The following is a 16,008-nucleotide window of genomic DNA, read 5'->3' as shown; positions in this document are numbered from 1 at the left end:
CTCAACTTCTAAGATAGTCGGGTTTCGCGAAACACGGCTCGACTCTAAAAAGGTCAAGGTCGCTCAACCCTATATACGAGCACTGCAAAGCCTCGCTATGTATAGCATAAGCAATCAGACAATTGTAGTTTTAAGTCCCCTGAAAGGACTATTAAATATGGTAAGCAGCATAAAAAAGTTTTTAAAAATGTTAAAAAAAAACATAAGTTCATATCACCCCCATTTTGCCCCATTAAAAATAAAATGTCATAATAACATTTTTTTGCCCACTGCAGCATTGCAAGTAAAATGCAATAAGAGGCTATCAAACCATGGTATTTATCCCAAAATGGCATCAGTAAAAATGTAAGCTCAGAGTGAAAAAAATAAACCCTCACACAACTTCTTTTCCAGAAAAATTAAAACACCATGGCTCTCGTAAAATGGGTTCACAAGCAAAAAAATTTTTTTTTTTTTATAAATTTCCGATATTTTTCACCACTTAAATGAATAAAGGAAAACTACACATATTTGGTATCCACATCATCATACTGACTTGGAGACTGATTTTAGCAGGCCAGTTTTACCATAGTGAACATGGTACATAAAAAACTTGGAATTTTTTTTACCACTTTCCAGTACATTACATGATGAAATAAAATTATGTCATTCAAAAGTACAACTTTTCCCACAATAAAAAAAACAGCTCTCATTCAGTTATGTGTATGGAAAAATAAAGTTTTGGATCTTGGAAGAAGGGGAGGAAAGGAAAAAAAGGAAAATTGCCCCAGGATTAAGGAGTTAATATGTATAACAAAATTTTACAGTGCAATATAACAATACTATTTTGAAAAGATCCTTGAAGAGTAACCGTTGTTTTCATTTTTATTTTATAAATCAATAGTGCGCCTGAAAATAATCAACTTGGTAATATAAATGAAATGTCCACCCCCCTCGCTTCTACATAGTCTTGTCTGTAGTACCTGTCATCTCCTATCTGTCTTTATAGAATACAGGTTTTGCCAGTGAGTTTTGAAAATGAATGAGTTCTGATGGTGAAAGAAGCAGATTTTTCTGGTAAGGTATATTACAAAGTTTATTTTCATGTGTACTATTGATTTATGAAATAAAAATTAAAATGACGGTTACTCTTTAATAGAACTCGCTTCATCCCAATCTTTAAAGGGAGTCTGTCAGTAGATTTCTCACTAATAAACCTAAAAATTTCCAAATATATAAAATACCTACCTTTTTGTTGATTGACATGTCATTGCTAAGCACATAAACTTTTATTATCTATGCAAATTAGGTTGCAGTGTCCACTTAAGAAAGAAAGTTATTTTTCTCTGCAACAGTACATCATTTTTACATATTTGTAAATAGAGTAAAGGTGTTGTCCCCTACGAGGACATCCCCTTCTCAATACATATGTTTGGCTATGTACAATAATAACACTTAGGGCTCATACTCATCTGCAAGAAAAACAGGCTAGTGCAATCCAATAAAAAAATCGAATTGCACTCTGGCCAAAGTTAACCTATGATTCCCTGCTCATCTGCGATTTTTTTCTCAGATGAAATCGGACTGAGAAAAAAATTGTAGCATGCTGCAATTGTCCTTTTATATTGTAGAGACTCGCCAAAGCAAATCCATGGGTGCAAGAAAAAAAAAATCGCATGGCACTTGGACCACGCGAGTTGTGATTTTTACACACTCATGCCCTTGAAAACCCGACATTTCAGTAGCCGCATACAGAAAAATCACAGCGTGACCCAACAAAATAGGATAGCTTACTGTACAAGTATTTAATAAATAATCTACAATGCTAATGCTGTTTTACCCTCTGCTGAGCACTTTCAGTGAATAAAGAAAGTTTTCTTACAAGTTCATTGAGCTGGATTTTCTTCTGTTTTGTGATTGCTGCATGCATTGACACAGCATTTCCTGTGCTCCGAACACCTAAGGATGTCTTTTACAGTGACCTGGACTTATTTGTATTACCCCCTTCCCAGGCTATAAACATCTGGTCTCAGCTGTCTGCTTTCCCTCTGCTGGTTAATAAAATTTAAGGGGATCACATGCCATTTTTTCCCGATAAAATTGAATTTAATAAAAAAATACATGGACAATAGCTAGACAAGCGAAGCACTCATTAGATATCTCACTCACATATTTATATCTATCATTCTGTATCTATCTAATCTCTCTCTCTCTATATATATATATACACTGTATATACATATATATATATATATATACATACATACAGTACAGACCAAAATTTTGGACACACCTTCTCATTTAAAGATTTTTCCGTATTTTCATGCCTATGAAAATTGTACATTCACACTGAAGGCATCAAAACTATGAATTAACACATGTGAAATTATATACTTAACAAAAAAGTGTAAAACAACTGAAATTATGTCTTATATTCTAGGTTCTTCAAAGTAGCCACCTTTTGCTTTGATGACTGCTTTGCACATTCTTGGCATTCTCTTGATGAGCTTCAAGAGGTAGTCACCGGGAATGGTCATCCAACAATCTTGAAGGAGTTCCCAGCGATGCTTAGCACTTGTTGGCCATTTTGCCTTCACTCCGCGGTCCAGCTCACCCAAACCATCTCGACTGGGTTCAGGTCTTGTGACTGTGGAGGCGAGGTCATCTGGCGTAGCACCCCATCACTCTCCTTCTTAGTCAAAAAGCCCTTACACAGCCTGGAGGTGTGATTGGAGTCACTGTCCTGTTTAAAAATAAATGATGGTCCAACTAAATGCAAACTGGATGGAATAGCATGCCGCTGCAAGGTTCTGTGGTAGCCATGCTGGTTCAGTATGCATTTAATTTTGAATCCCCAAAAGTGCCACCAGCAAAGCACCCCCACACCATCACACCTCCTCCTCCATGCTTCACGGTGGGAACCAGGCATGTAGAGTCCATCCGTTCACCTTTTCTGCATCACACAAAGACACACATGGTGGTTGGAACCAAAGATCTCAAATTTGGACAATCAGACCAAAGCACAGATTTCCACTGGTCTAATGTCCATTCCTTGTGTTCTTTAGCCCAAACAAGTCTCTTCTGCTTGTTGCCTGTTTAAAGCAATGTTTTCCTAGCAGCTATTTTACCATGAAGGCCTGCTGCACAAAGTCTCCTCTTAACAGTTGTTGTAGAGATGTGTCTGCTGCTAGAACTCTGTGTGGCATTGACCTGGTCTCTAATCGGAGCTGCTGTTTCTGAGGCTGGTGACTCAGATTAACTTATCCTCCGAAGCAGAGGTGGCTCTTGGTCTTCCTTTCCTGGGGCGGACCTGATGTGAGCCAGTTTCTTTGTAGCGCTTGATGTTTTCTGCCACGGCACTTGGGGACATTTTCAAAGTTTTCCCAATTTTTCGAACTGACTGGCGTTCATTTCTTAACCCCTTAAGCCACAAGGGTGGTTTGCATGTTAATGACCGGGCCAATTTTTACAATTCTGACCACTGTCCCTTTGAGAGGTTATAACTCTGGAACGCTTCAACGGATCTTGGCAATTCTGACACAGTTTTTTTGTGGCATTTTGTACTTCATGATAGTGATAAAAATTTTTCGATACAACTTGCGTTTATTTGTGAAAAAAATGAAAATTTGGCAAAAATGTTGAAAATTTAGCAATTTTCCAAATTTGAATTTATATGCCCTTAAATAACAGAGAAATGTCACACAAAATAATTAATAAGTAAATTTTCCCACATGTCTACTTTACATCAGCACAATTTTGGAACCAAATTTTTTTTGTTAGGGAGTTATAAGTAGAGTTGTGCGACTTTTACTTTTTTAGGATCGAGTCGGGTTTCGCGAAACCCGACTTTGTCAAAAGTCGGGTCGGGTGAAATCGGCCGATTATTTTGAAAAGACGGGGGCCGACCGAAACACGAAACCCAATGCAAGTCAATGGGGAATCAAAGTCGGCAGTGAGTGGAGGACAGGAAAACACCTACAGTGCCCATTTTAATGCCAAAAACATCAATTCTTATTTCTTAAGCTTGTCAATCTTAATTTATTTTATAATAATAGTTAGGCATTGAAAACAGGGGGTCATTTGGCTAAAGTTGTGGGGGGGTAGGGCTGGCTCAAGATTTTTGTGGGCCCAGGAAACGCGGAATACCTCACGGCGGTGGAGCAGGGAGAGGTAAGTATTTCAACTTTGCAAGTGCTGTGATCCTGAGCAAGCAGGGGGGCCCACTCGGCACTTGGCACTGGCACAGGGCCCCTCATAGTATGGCGGTGTGTTTGACGGAGGGTGGTGCCTCCCACTGCCAGAGACACTTTTGCGTACTATGAGGGGCCCTGTGCCAGTGACATCGCCAACGAGTATGAAGGAACCTGATGAAGGAACCTGCACTTTCATCTGCACCTTCCTCTTTGTCCCCGTGTAAGGTGGTATAGTATGTGGGAAGGAGAACCTGACTTTCAGCAGGGTCAGATTCAGGCTGTGTAGAGTGCAAGGGGAATGTAGTGGTCTGGGTCAGTGTACCAGCAGACTCATCTAGCAGTGGCTGGGCAATGGGCAGGATGAGGAGGAAACACAGATATAGGCCCAAATAATAAAGTAGGCTAAATGCAGTTCAAAATTGGTAACAGGACTAAACAGGCGGCCTAGCTTTGTTCAGTGGAGGACAACTGTGATGAGTGGCGCAGACACAGTTTGTAGGCCCACAATAAAAAAGTAGGCTAAAAGCAGTTCAAAATTGGTAACAGTACTAAACAGGCGTCATAGCTAGGTACTGGGGTGGGCTCCTCTGCTGAGTAGCAGACAGTGGTAGTAGGTGCAAAGTATTAACTGGTCTAAATGGAGGCCAGGGCCCCTGTATATTTTAACTATCATCTATCATTTCAACAAATTTGTATTGGCAGTGCCATTGAAGGATTTAACAGCACAGACTACACAGTGGTGGAGCAGGGAGAGGTAAGTATTTCAAGTGGTAGAGCACTGTTCGAGCTGGGGGGAAATACTCTCTTGTGGGCGGCGGTACTGGCACAGGGCCCCTCATATTACGACGGTGTGTCTGACGTTGGTTGTGCACCACTACCGTCAGAGATACTTCATTGTACTATGAGGGACCCTGTGCCAGTGCCGTCGCCCAAGAGTGGGCGCACCCACCTGTCCAGGCAAATGGCACTCGCACGGGTGCTTGCGCCAGGTGGTGACCACGGCCCTGTGGGGGGCGTTAGCCCATTTAGGGAGGTATAAAAATGGCCTATGGTGGACATTCAGCAGCTGCAAATGGTGGAGTTGGAGAAGTCAGTAAGAGGAGGCCAAAAGCAAGACATTTTTCAGGCAAACTACGTATCAGCAGGAGAAGGTGAGGCAAAATAATTTGAAATCCATGATTGGTTCATTTTAATGAAGGTTAGATCATCAACATTCTGGGTAGCCAGAAGTGTCCTTTTTTCGGTCAGTATTGAACCAGCAGCACTGAAGACTCTTTTTGATAGCACACTAGAAGCAGGGCAAGCGAGCTCCTGTAATGCATATTCTGCCAATTCAGGCCAGGTGTCTATTTTAGATACCCAGTAATCAAAAGGGAATGACCTGTGAGGGAGAACATCAATAAGATAACTGTGGAGAAAGGAGCAACAGGATGTTTGCTTTTAAAAAAGCAGTTGGTTTGCACAGCGGCGTGCAAACAGCAATGCAGCTATCAGGGAGCCTTATAAGGCAGCCTAATAAGCTACAGAGCTGATGCACAAAAATATAGCCTCCACTGTCCCTGCAAACAAATGGTAGTGTTGGATAGTGGAAATTGCTACAACACAAGCAGTTTCGGGGCTTAATCTTCCCTCCCTAACTATATCCCTTCTTCTGATGAAGCTGCGGCAACCTCTCCCTATGCTACGATCGGCAGAAATAAGATGGCAGTCGGCGTGCACGCCCCTTTATAGCCACTGTGACGCCGCAGAAAGCAAGCCAATCACTGTCATGCCCTTCTCTAAGATGGTGAGGACTGACACCTATGTCATCACACTGTCCACACTCTGCGTCCTCCTTCATTGGCTGAAAAATGGCGCTGAATGTGTCATACGAAATGCGACTTTGGCGCGAAGATCGCCGACCTCATGGCTGATCCCACACTAGGATAGGGTCGGGTTTCATGAAATCCGACATTGCCGAAAGTCGGCAATTTTTGAATTTGTCCGATCCGTTTCGCTCAACCCTAGTTATAAGGGTTAAAATATGACCAGCAATTTCTCATTTTTACAACACCAATATTTTTTAGGGACCACATCACATTGGAAGTCATTTTGAGGGGTCTAAATGATAGAAAATAACAAAGTGTGACACCATTATAAAAACTGCGCCGCTCAAGGTGCTCAAAACCACATTCAAGAAGTTTATTAACCCTTCATGTGTTTCACAGGAATTTTTGGAATGTTTAAAAAAAAATTAACATTTAACTTTTTTTCACAAAAAATGTACTTCAGCTCCAATTTGTTTTAGTTTACCAAGGGTAACGGGAGAAAATGGACCCCAAAGGTGGTTGTACAATTTGTTCTGAGTATGCTGATACCCCATATGTGGGGGTAAACCACTGCTTGGGCGCATGGCAGAGCTCGGAAGGGAAGGAGCGCCGTTTGACTTTTCAATGCAAAATTGACTGGAATTGAGATCGGACGCCATGTTGCGTTTGGAGAGCCCCTGATGTGCCTAAACATTGAAACCCCCACAAGTGACACCATTTTGGAAACTAGACCCCCCCAAGGAACTTATCTAGATGTTCTGTGAGAACTTTGAACCCCCAAGTGTTTCACTACAGTTTATAACGCAGAGCCGTGAAAATAAAAAAATCATTTTTTTTCCACAAAAATTATTTTTTAGCCCCCAGTTTTGCATTTTTCCAAGGGTAACAGAAGAAATTGGACCCCAGAAGTTGTTGTCCAATTTGTCCTCAGTACGCTGATACACCATATGTGGGGGGGGGAGCCACCGTTTGGGCGCTTGGCACAGCTCGAAAGGGAAGGAGCGCCATTTGGAATGCAGACTTAGATGGATTGGTCTGCAGGCGTCATGTTGCATTTTCAGAGCCCCTGATGCACCTAAACAGTAGAAACCCCCCAGAAGTGACACCATTTTGGAAACTAGACCCCCCAAGGAATTTATCTAGATGTGTTGTGAGAACTTTGAACCCACAAGTGTTTCACTACAGTTTATAACGCAGAGTCGTGAAAATAAAAAATAAATTTTTTTCCCACAAAAATGTTTTTTTAGCCCCCCCAAATGTTTATTTTCCCAAGGGTAACAAGAGAGATTAGAGCCCAATAGTTGTTGTCCAATTTGTCCTGAGTATGCTGATACCCCATATGTTAGGGCAAATCCCTGTTTGGGTGCACGGGAGAGCTTGGAAGTAAAGGAGCACGTTTTACTTCTTCAACGCAGAATTGGCTGGAATTGAGATCAGCGCCATGTCACATTTGGAGAGCCTTGATGTGCATAAACAGTGGAAACCCCCAATTCTAACTGAAACCCTATCCCAAACACCCCTAACCCAAATCCCAACCATAACCCTAACCACACCCCTAACCCAGACAAACCCCTAATCCCAACCGTAAATGTAATCCAAACCCTAACCCTAACTTGAGCCCCAACCCAAACCTTAGCCCCAGCCCTAACCCTAGCTTTAGCCCCAACCCTAGCCCCAACCCTAGCTCAAACCCTAACCCCAACCCTAGCCCTAACTCTAGCCCTAACCCTAGTCCTAACCCTAGCCCCAACCCCAACTCTAACCCTAATGGGAAAATTTAAATAAATACATTTTTTTAATTTTTTTATGTTTCCCTAACTAAGGGGGTGATGAAGGGAGGTTTGATTTACTTTTAAAGCGGGTTTTTTAGCGGATTTTTATGATTGGCAGCTGTCACACACTGAAAGACACTTTTTATTGCAAAAAAATATTTTTTGCGTTACCACATTTTGAGACCTATAATTTTTCCATATTTTGGTCCACAGAGTCATGTGACGTCTTGTTTTTTGAGGGACGAGTTGACGTTTTTATTGGTAACATTTTCGGGCACGTGACATTTTTTGATTGCTTTTTATTCTGATTTTTGTGAGGCAGAATGACCAAAAACCAGCTATTCATGAATTTCTTTTTTGGGGGGGGCGTTTATACCGTTCTACGTTTGGTAAAATGAATAAAGCAGTTTTATTCTTCGGGTCAGTAAGATTACAGCCATACCTCATTTACATTTTTTTAATGTTTTAGCGCTTTTATACGATAAAAGCTATTTTATAGAAAAAATAATTATTTTTGCATCACATTATTCTGAGGACTAACTTTTTTATTTTTTCGCTGATAATGCTGTATGGCGGCTCGTTTTTTGTGAGACAAGATGACGTTTTCAGCGGTACCATTGTTATTTATATCCATCTTTTTGATTGCGTGTTATTCCATTTTTTGTTTGGCGGTATGATAACAAAGCGTTGTTTTTTGCCTCTTTTTTTTATGGTGTTCACTGAAGGGGTTAACTAGTGGGACAGTTTTACAGGTCAGGTCGTTACGGACGTAGCGATACTAAATATGTGTACTTTTATTGTTTTTTTAATTTAGATAAAGAAATGTATTTAGGGGAACAATTTTTTATTTATTTATTTTTTTTTTTACACATCTAAAAAAAATTTTTTTTACTTTGTCCCAGAGGGGACATCACTGTATAGTGACAGATCGCTGATCTGACACTTTGCAGAGCACTGTGTCAGATCAGCGATTTGGCATGAACTGCTCCTGACTTACCAGTGCTTGCTCTGAGCAGGCGCTTGGCAAGCCACCTCCCTGCAGGACCCGGAAGTAGCCTCGTGGCCATTTTGGATCCGGAGCTTGCAGGGAGGAGACACTCGGTACAAGGTGAGCACATCGCCTTGTACCGATCGTCTCAGGGAGGCCCGCTGGGAACCCCCTCCCTGCGCTATGCTTCCCTATGCCCCCGAAACACTGCGATCATGTTTGATCGCAGTGTGCCAGAGGTTAATGTGCCGGGGGCGGTCCATGACCGCTCCTGGCACATAGTGCCAGATGTCAGCTGTGATAGTCAGCTGATGCCCTGCCGCGATCGGCCACACTCCCCCCGTGAGCGTGGCCGATCGCATATGATGTACTATCCTGTCACTGGGAATTAAGTCCCAGGTCACCTCGACGGGATAGTATGTCATATGGGATTAAGGGGTTAAAGTAATGATGGTCACTCGTTTTTCTTTACTTAGCTGCTTTTTTCTTGCCATAATGCAAATTCTAACAGTCTATCCAGTAGGACTATCAGCTGTGTATCCACCAGACTTCTGCTCAACACAACTGATGGTCCCAACCCCATTTATAAGACAAGAAATCCCACTTATTCAACCTGACAGGGTACACCTGTGAAGTGAAAACTATTCCCGGTGACTACCTCTTGAAGCTCATCAAGAGAATGCCAAGAATGTGCAAAGCAATCATCAAAGCAAAAGGTGGCTACTTGAAAGAACCTAGAATATAAGACATATTTTCAGTTGTTTCACACTTTTTTGTTAAGTATATAATTCCACATGTGTTAATTTATAGTTTTGATGCCTTCAGTGGGAATGTACAATTTTCATAGTCATGAAAATACAGAAAAATCTTTAAATGAGAAGGTGTGTCCAAACTTTTGGTCTGTACTGTATATATTGAAGAATATTTCTTTGGAAAACGATGTGTAAATGATAGAGAATTGTACTATGTAAAAGCTCATGTTAAAATCACATTGCAATCGGATCGCATTTGCGTGGAAGTTGGATGTAAATTGGATGCTAGGTTTTAAAAATTGGACTGTACTCGAATGAAAATCGCATGACACTTGCATGACACTCGTACCACTTTTCTGGACCGAAATCGGACCTTTTTTAAAAAATGATGATGGGTATGAGCCCTTATACTCACCTCTAGTGCTAGAGCCGGTCCAGCGCTGATCCACTGGCTGTCCTAGAGATCGTGTGACATCGTTATGTCACATGACCCTGTAGCCAATTGGTGCTGGCTTTACTCTCCCCACCTTTGGAAAAAACACGTACATCTGTAGGAAGTGAGAACAGTTGCTGTACATGATATGTCTAAAGGAGGGGAGACTGAAACCATCAACTATTGGCCACAGAGATCATGTGACATAAGGATTCAGAAGCGGTTGTCTTAGAAGTGGGCAACACATATAATCAGTTCTGTTATTGGTGTGCTGACAGATTCTTTTTCTTTTTAAATGCATTGGGGATATGATTCTGTGACACTTATACTGCATTCAAACATCCATGATTCACATATGTGTTCTATCTGTGTTTTACCATGTACTAAAACGCACCAGTTCTAGTCTGTGGGGATGTTCACGTTTCTGTGATTTTTTACAGATGATGTGTCTGAAAAAAAAAAAAATCAAAGACGCAAGTCTGATTTTGATCAGTCACAGATCAAAATCACCCATACAAGTTAAAGGGAACCTGTCATCCCGAAAATCGCGGGTGAGGTAAGCCCACCGTCATCAGGGGCTTATCTGCAGCATTCTGTAATGCTGTAGATAAGCCCCCGATGTTACCTGAAAGAGGAGAAAAAGACGTTATATTATACTCACCCAGGGGCGGTCCCGCTGCTGGTCAGGTCGGATGGGCGTCTCCGGTCCGCTGCGGCGCCTCCCATCTTCATTACAAGACGTCCTCTTCTGATCTTCAGCCACGGCTCCGGCGCAGGCGTACTTTGCTCTGCCCTCTTGAGGGCAGAGGATAGTACTGCAGTGCGCAGGCGCCGCAAAGGTCAGAGGCCCGGCGCCTGCGCATTGCAGTACTTTGTCTGCCCTCAACAGGGCAGAGCAAAATACGCCTGCGCCGGAGCCGTGGCTGAAGATCAGAAGAGGACGTCTTGTAATGAAGATGGGAGGTGCCGCAGCGGACCGGAGACGCCCATCCGACCTGACCAGCAGCGGGACCGCCCCTGGGTGAGTATAATCTAACGTCTTTTTCTCCTCTTTCAGGTAACATCGGGGGCTTATCTACAGCATTACAGAATGCTGCAGATAAGCCCCTGATGCCGGTGGGCTTACCTCACCTGCGATTTTCGGGGTGACAGGTTCCCTTTAATGGATCCAGGATGTCATCCGTATGATTTTATGCATTGTTCATTTTTAATGTTATGTTTATTAACCTTTTTTTTGTCTCATATGAGAAAATTGCTCATGAAATACTGGTGATAACAATTTACACACTGACCAAACCCTGCTGATAAAAAATCATCCAAAACGCTGATGAAAATTGGTTGTTTTTTTTTGCTTTTTTGCGCAGAAGAATAATCACTGATATCTGAATGAGACCTAATAATATATTGGTGACTGAATATGTAACTACAAGAGGTTGACTCTTTCAGAGAAAAGGGACTTGTGATGAATATGATGGGGACGATAGTGATAGAATGATGATCACTCACTACCTTGGTAGTTTCATGTACAGCATGGCTTCTGTGGCTGCTTCCCAACCAGGCGTATGTAGTGTTGACAGTGTAGTAGACACAAAAGGTAAGTGAAATTTTATTCTGTATTTTTCACCAAATAGTCAATGTGTGAACATGGACTTAAAGTGAATGAATCTTAAGTTAATTTCATTCACATGCTGCATTTTTTTTTTTTGGGGGGGGGGGGAGCAATTTGACCAGAAATTTGCTCTTTGCTTAACTTTTCAATTCTGGTTGCAGAAACATAACTTTTTGTTGCAGATTTTCTCTGACCCGTTTCTATTTTCATGGATTGCTGTTGCAAAAAAATTAACTAAAAAAATGTATGCATAAATATGAAAATATACGTCTATTTTTTATGCAAAAATGCTGCAAATTTCAGTCTAGAAATTTGAAGTAAAATCTACATCAAACACGAAATGTATTACTGCATCTGTATTTCTTAGCGTAATCTGAGTCTTGGTGATTCTTTTTTCTTGGCTTAGGTGGAGCGCCCCCCAGACGCAGGGCCGCGGGGTATTCAGTATTGGTCCTCTCTGTCTCGGTGCTGGGGATGCCACGGTGGCTGGACCCGGTCCGTGACCCTGCTAAGGGGCGTCCAATGAAAAGGTGATGAAAGTTTGTCAAGGGTTCGTGACGCCACCTGTGGTATTCGGTCAGGGTGACCGACGCTGCTTAGGGGTCCACTGGGGTGATGGAATGGCAGCTAGATGGTATACCTTCCCACAGGTGAAGTATATCCCCAGGGCTTCCCACTAGTGTAGGTGGTGATGATGTGAGGCGCAGTTAATAACGAGGACACAGGGTTGCAGTCTCTTTACCTTTTTACTGAAGACTTTGGGATCCGCAATCCAGAGCACTGCTAACAGGGCTGGCTGAGTCCAGCCAGTCCGAAGGCACATCCAGAGTTCCCTTTGCAGGTGGAAATCAGTGGCTACCAACTAGCGCCTGTGTGTTGTAGTCCTTCCCTGCTGAGCACCACGGGATAGTCCTCACAACTTTCATATTCGTTCGTTCTCTCTCTCTCCGTCCCCCAGTTTATCTGGCTAGGACGCACCCGTTTGACGGGAAGGCCTGGAGTTATTCTGGGACTATAATCAACTGTCCTGCCGCTGTTTGAAGTAATGCATGAAGTCTGTTACTTCCTCGGCGTTCCGGCCACCGTCTACGCGCCTCAGTAGGATGTTGCCGATCTCGGGGCACGACTCCTACTGGTTCTATCCCCTTTGTGCTGTGATCTCGTTTCTCACTTCTCCACAATATCCTTCACTTCGTGTCCTTCCTTAGGATGCCGCCACAAGGTAGTGCAGGCACGGCTCCGTAACGATCTGTCCTTTCTGCTAGGTACCTGCCAGGAACTCACCCCTGACAGGTCCTCCCTGGAGCTCTCCCAGACTGCTTTCTCCCTAACTTCCTGTCCAACCCCCAGTTTTACCAGAGTGTGAGGAGTGGCCTAATACATAGAGCCTTTTGCTCCCCCTGGTGGCCGGAGTGTGAAGTGTAATGTGTAACTGTGATACCTGGTCAGGTGAACTCCTTTAGTGCAATCAGACATAACATCACTCCCCTTAGTGACAGAGCGACATTACTGCAACGACCAGGAATCTGGGGCTTCTTTCACACTTCAGTTGTTTGGCGTCAGTCTGCTCCGACATTGTGACGGATCCACAGATCCATCAAAATTGTTGAGCAAACGGTTCTAACTAGTGTTGAGCGATACCTTCCGATATCGGAAAGTATCGGTATCGGATTGGATCGGCCGATATTCAAAAAATATCGGATATCGCCGATACCGATACCCGATCCCAATGCAAGTCAATGGGACCAAAATATCGGAGTTAAAATAAACCCTTTCTTTCCTTGTAGGTTCATTCTACATCAAGGAAAACAACTAAGAATAATGTAGGATGTATTTGGTGAGGTGGCGGAGACATTAAAGGCATAGAGGTTTAGCCCAATCAAATAGAATAGCATGATTTTTTTTTTCTAAAGACGTTCGGAGTGACAAAGATATTGACTATGTATATTTTTTTTTATTTTGTCCGATATTGATGTTTCACTATTCCACGCCCTTCCCCTTCTTTTTTTTTTTACTTTTCCCACACTTTCATCTTCATCATCATCAGCATCTTTGACATCAACTTCTTCTTCACCTTATTCATCTTCTTCTTCATCTTCTACCTATTATTTTTTTGGATTACATTCTTCATATTAATTTTATTCAACTATTATTATTCTTCCTATTCTACTTCTTCATCATATCCTCATTTGTGACAGGCATTGCCGTAGTTGTTATCTATAAAAGTTTCAAGATTACACCTTCCGTTCTGCCTGTCACAAAAGTAACATTTGTCCGCGTTCAGTTTGGCCTGCAGCATCAGGCTTTATCCAGGGGCACCACGAGGAGGAACGGACTCACCCCCATACACTGCTTAGTCTTCTTCTGCATATAATTTAGATAATATCTTTTGCTCTGATATTAAGTGTTATGCTTAATGTTCTTCTGCTCTTTGTTCTGCAGCCTTTTGTTCTTCTGCTTCTCGGTCTTCCATGTCGTCGTCTCCAGGGTCGTCGTCTCCATGGTCGTCGTCTCCGCCGTCGTCGTCGTCGTCTCCGCCGTCGTCGTCGTCGTCATCTTAGGGGTGGTCTTCTGGGTCGTCGTCTTTAGGGTCTTGAACTTGGAAATGTAGCAGAAGGTACAAGAAGGCTGAGAAAATGCCGAGAACCAGCTGATGGAACTGGAACTCGGATGGCTACCCGAAGGTCAAAGAGTCAATGGAACTACCGAGGACCAGCTGACCTTACTGGAACCCGGTTACTAAGCAGGAGGTACCCGTGCTAAAAAGCACTACCAAGTACCGCCTGACGTTGGCGGAACTCAGATACCCAGAAGGAGGCACCTAAGCCAAAGACTCTGCCCGGAACCAGCTGACGGTACTGGAACCAGGATGGGGAGCAGAAGGTACAAGAGCAAAAGACACTGCCGAGAACCAGCTGACGGTACTGGAACCCGGATGCGTTGGCCAACTGCACAAGAGACAATGGCACGACCGAGGACCAGCTGACGGTGCTGGAACCCGGATACTAAGCTGTAGGTGCCCGCGCTTAAAAGCACTACCAAGGACCGCCTGGCGTTGGCGGAACTCGGATACCCAGGAGGAGGCACCTAAGCCAAAGGCTCGGCCCGGAACCAGCTGACGGTGCTGGAACCAGATGGTGGACCAGAAGGTCCACAGGAGAGGAGAGAACAGCTAGGCCGTGAGGCAGCCGCAGTTACCAAACCCCAACAGTCCTACAGGGGGAGCTTGGCCTACTGGCACTACAGAACCAGCCTTGACTGCCAATTCACGCAGCCCACATAGGAAGCTCCTAAACTGGAGGCACCCTGGAGTTGGCTAACCCGACCGCAACATGACGGGGCAAGCATAGGCGTCTCAGTGAGCTTGACACTACCGGGAAACAGCTGACGGTGCTGGGACCAGGCTGGGCACGTGGGAGTACCCGTGACAAAAACACTGCCGAGAACCAGCTGGCGGTGCTGAAACCCGGATGCGTTGCCCCAGTGTGCAAGAGCCAATGGCACGACCGAGGACCAGCTGATGGTGCTGGAACCCGGTTACTAAGCTGTAGGTGCCCACGCTTAAAAGCACTACCAAGGACCGCCTGGCGTTGGCGGAACTCGGATACCCAGGAGGAGGCACCTAAGCCAAAGGCTCGGCCCGGAATCAGCTGATGGTGCTTGAACCAGGTGGTGGACCAGAAGGTCCACAGGAGAGGAGAGAACAGCTAGGCCGCGAGGCAGCCGCAGTTACCAAACCCCAACAGTCCTACAGGGGGAGCTTGGCCTACTGGCACTACAGAACCAGCCTTGACTGCCAATTCACGCAGCCCACATAGGAAGCTCCTAAACTGGAGGCACCCTGGAGTTGGCTAACCCGACCGCAACACGACGGGGCAAGCATAGGCGTCTCAGTGAGCTTGATACTACCCGGAAACAGCTGACGGTGCTGGGACCAGGCTGGGCACGAGGGATTACCATGACAAAAACACTGCCGAGAGCCAGCTGGTGGTGCTGGAACCCGGATGCGTTGCCCCAGTGTGCAAGAGCCAATGGCACGACCGAGGACCAGCTGACGGTGCTGGAACCCGGTTACTAAGCTGTAGGTGTCCGCGCTTAAAAGCACTACCAAGGACCGCCTGGCGTTGGCGGAACTCGGATACCCAGGAGGAGGCACCTAAGCCAAAGGCTTGGCCCGGAAACAGCTGACGGTGCTGGAACCAGGTGGTGGACCAGAAGGTCCACAGGAGAGGAGAGAACAGCTAGGCCGCGAGGCAGCCGCAGTTACCGAACACCAACATTCCTACAGGGGGAGCTTGGCCTACTGGCTCTACAGAACCAGCCTTGACTGCCAATTCACGCAGCCCACATAGGAAGCTCCAAAACTGGAGGCACCCTTTAGTTGGCTAACCCGACCGCAACACGACAGGGCAAGCATAGGCGTCTCAGTGAGCTTGACACTACCGGGAAACAGCTGACGGTGCTGGGACTAGGC

This window comes from Ranitomeya imitator, chromosome 4 (genome assembly GCF_032444005.1).
Source record: "Ranitomeya imitator isolate aRanImi1 chromosome 4, aRanImi1.pri, whole genome shotgun sequence".
Classification (NCBI taxonomy): domain Eukaryota; kingdom Metazoa; phylum Chordata; class Amphibia; order Anura; family Dendrobatidae; genus Ranitomeya; species Ranitomeya imitator.
This window is presented reverse-complemented; position numbering follows the sequence as displayed.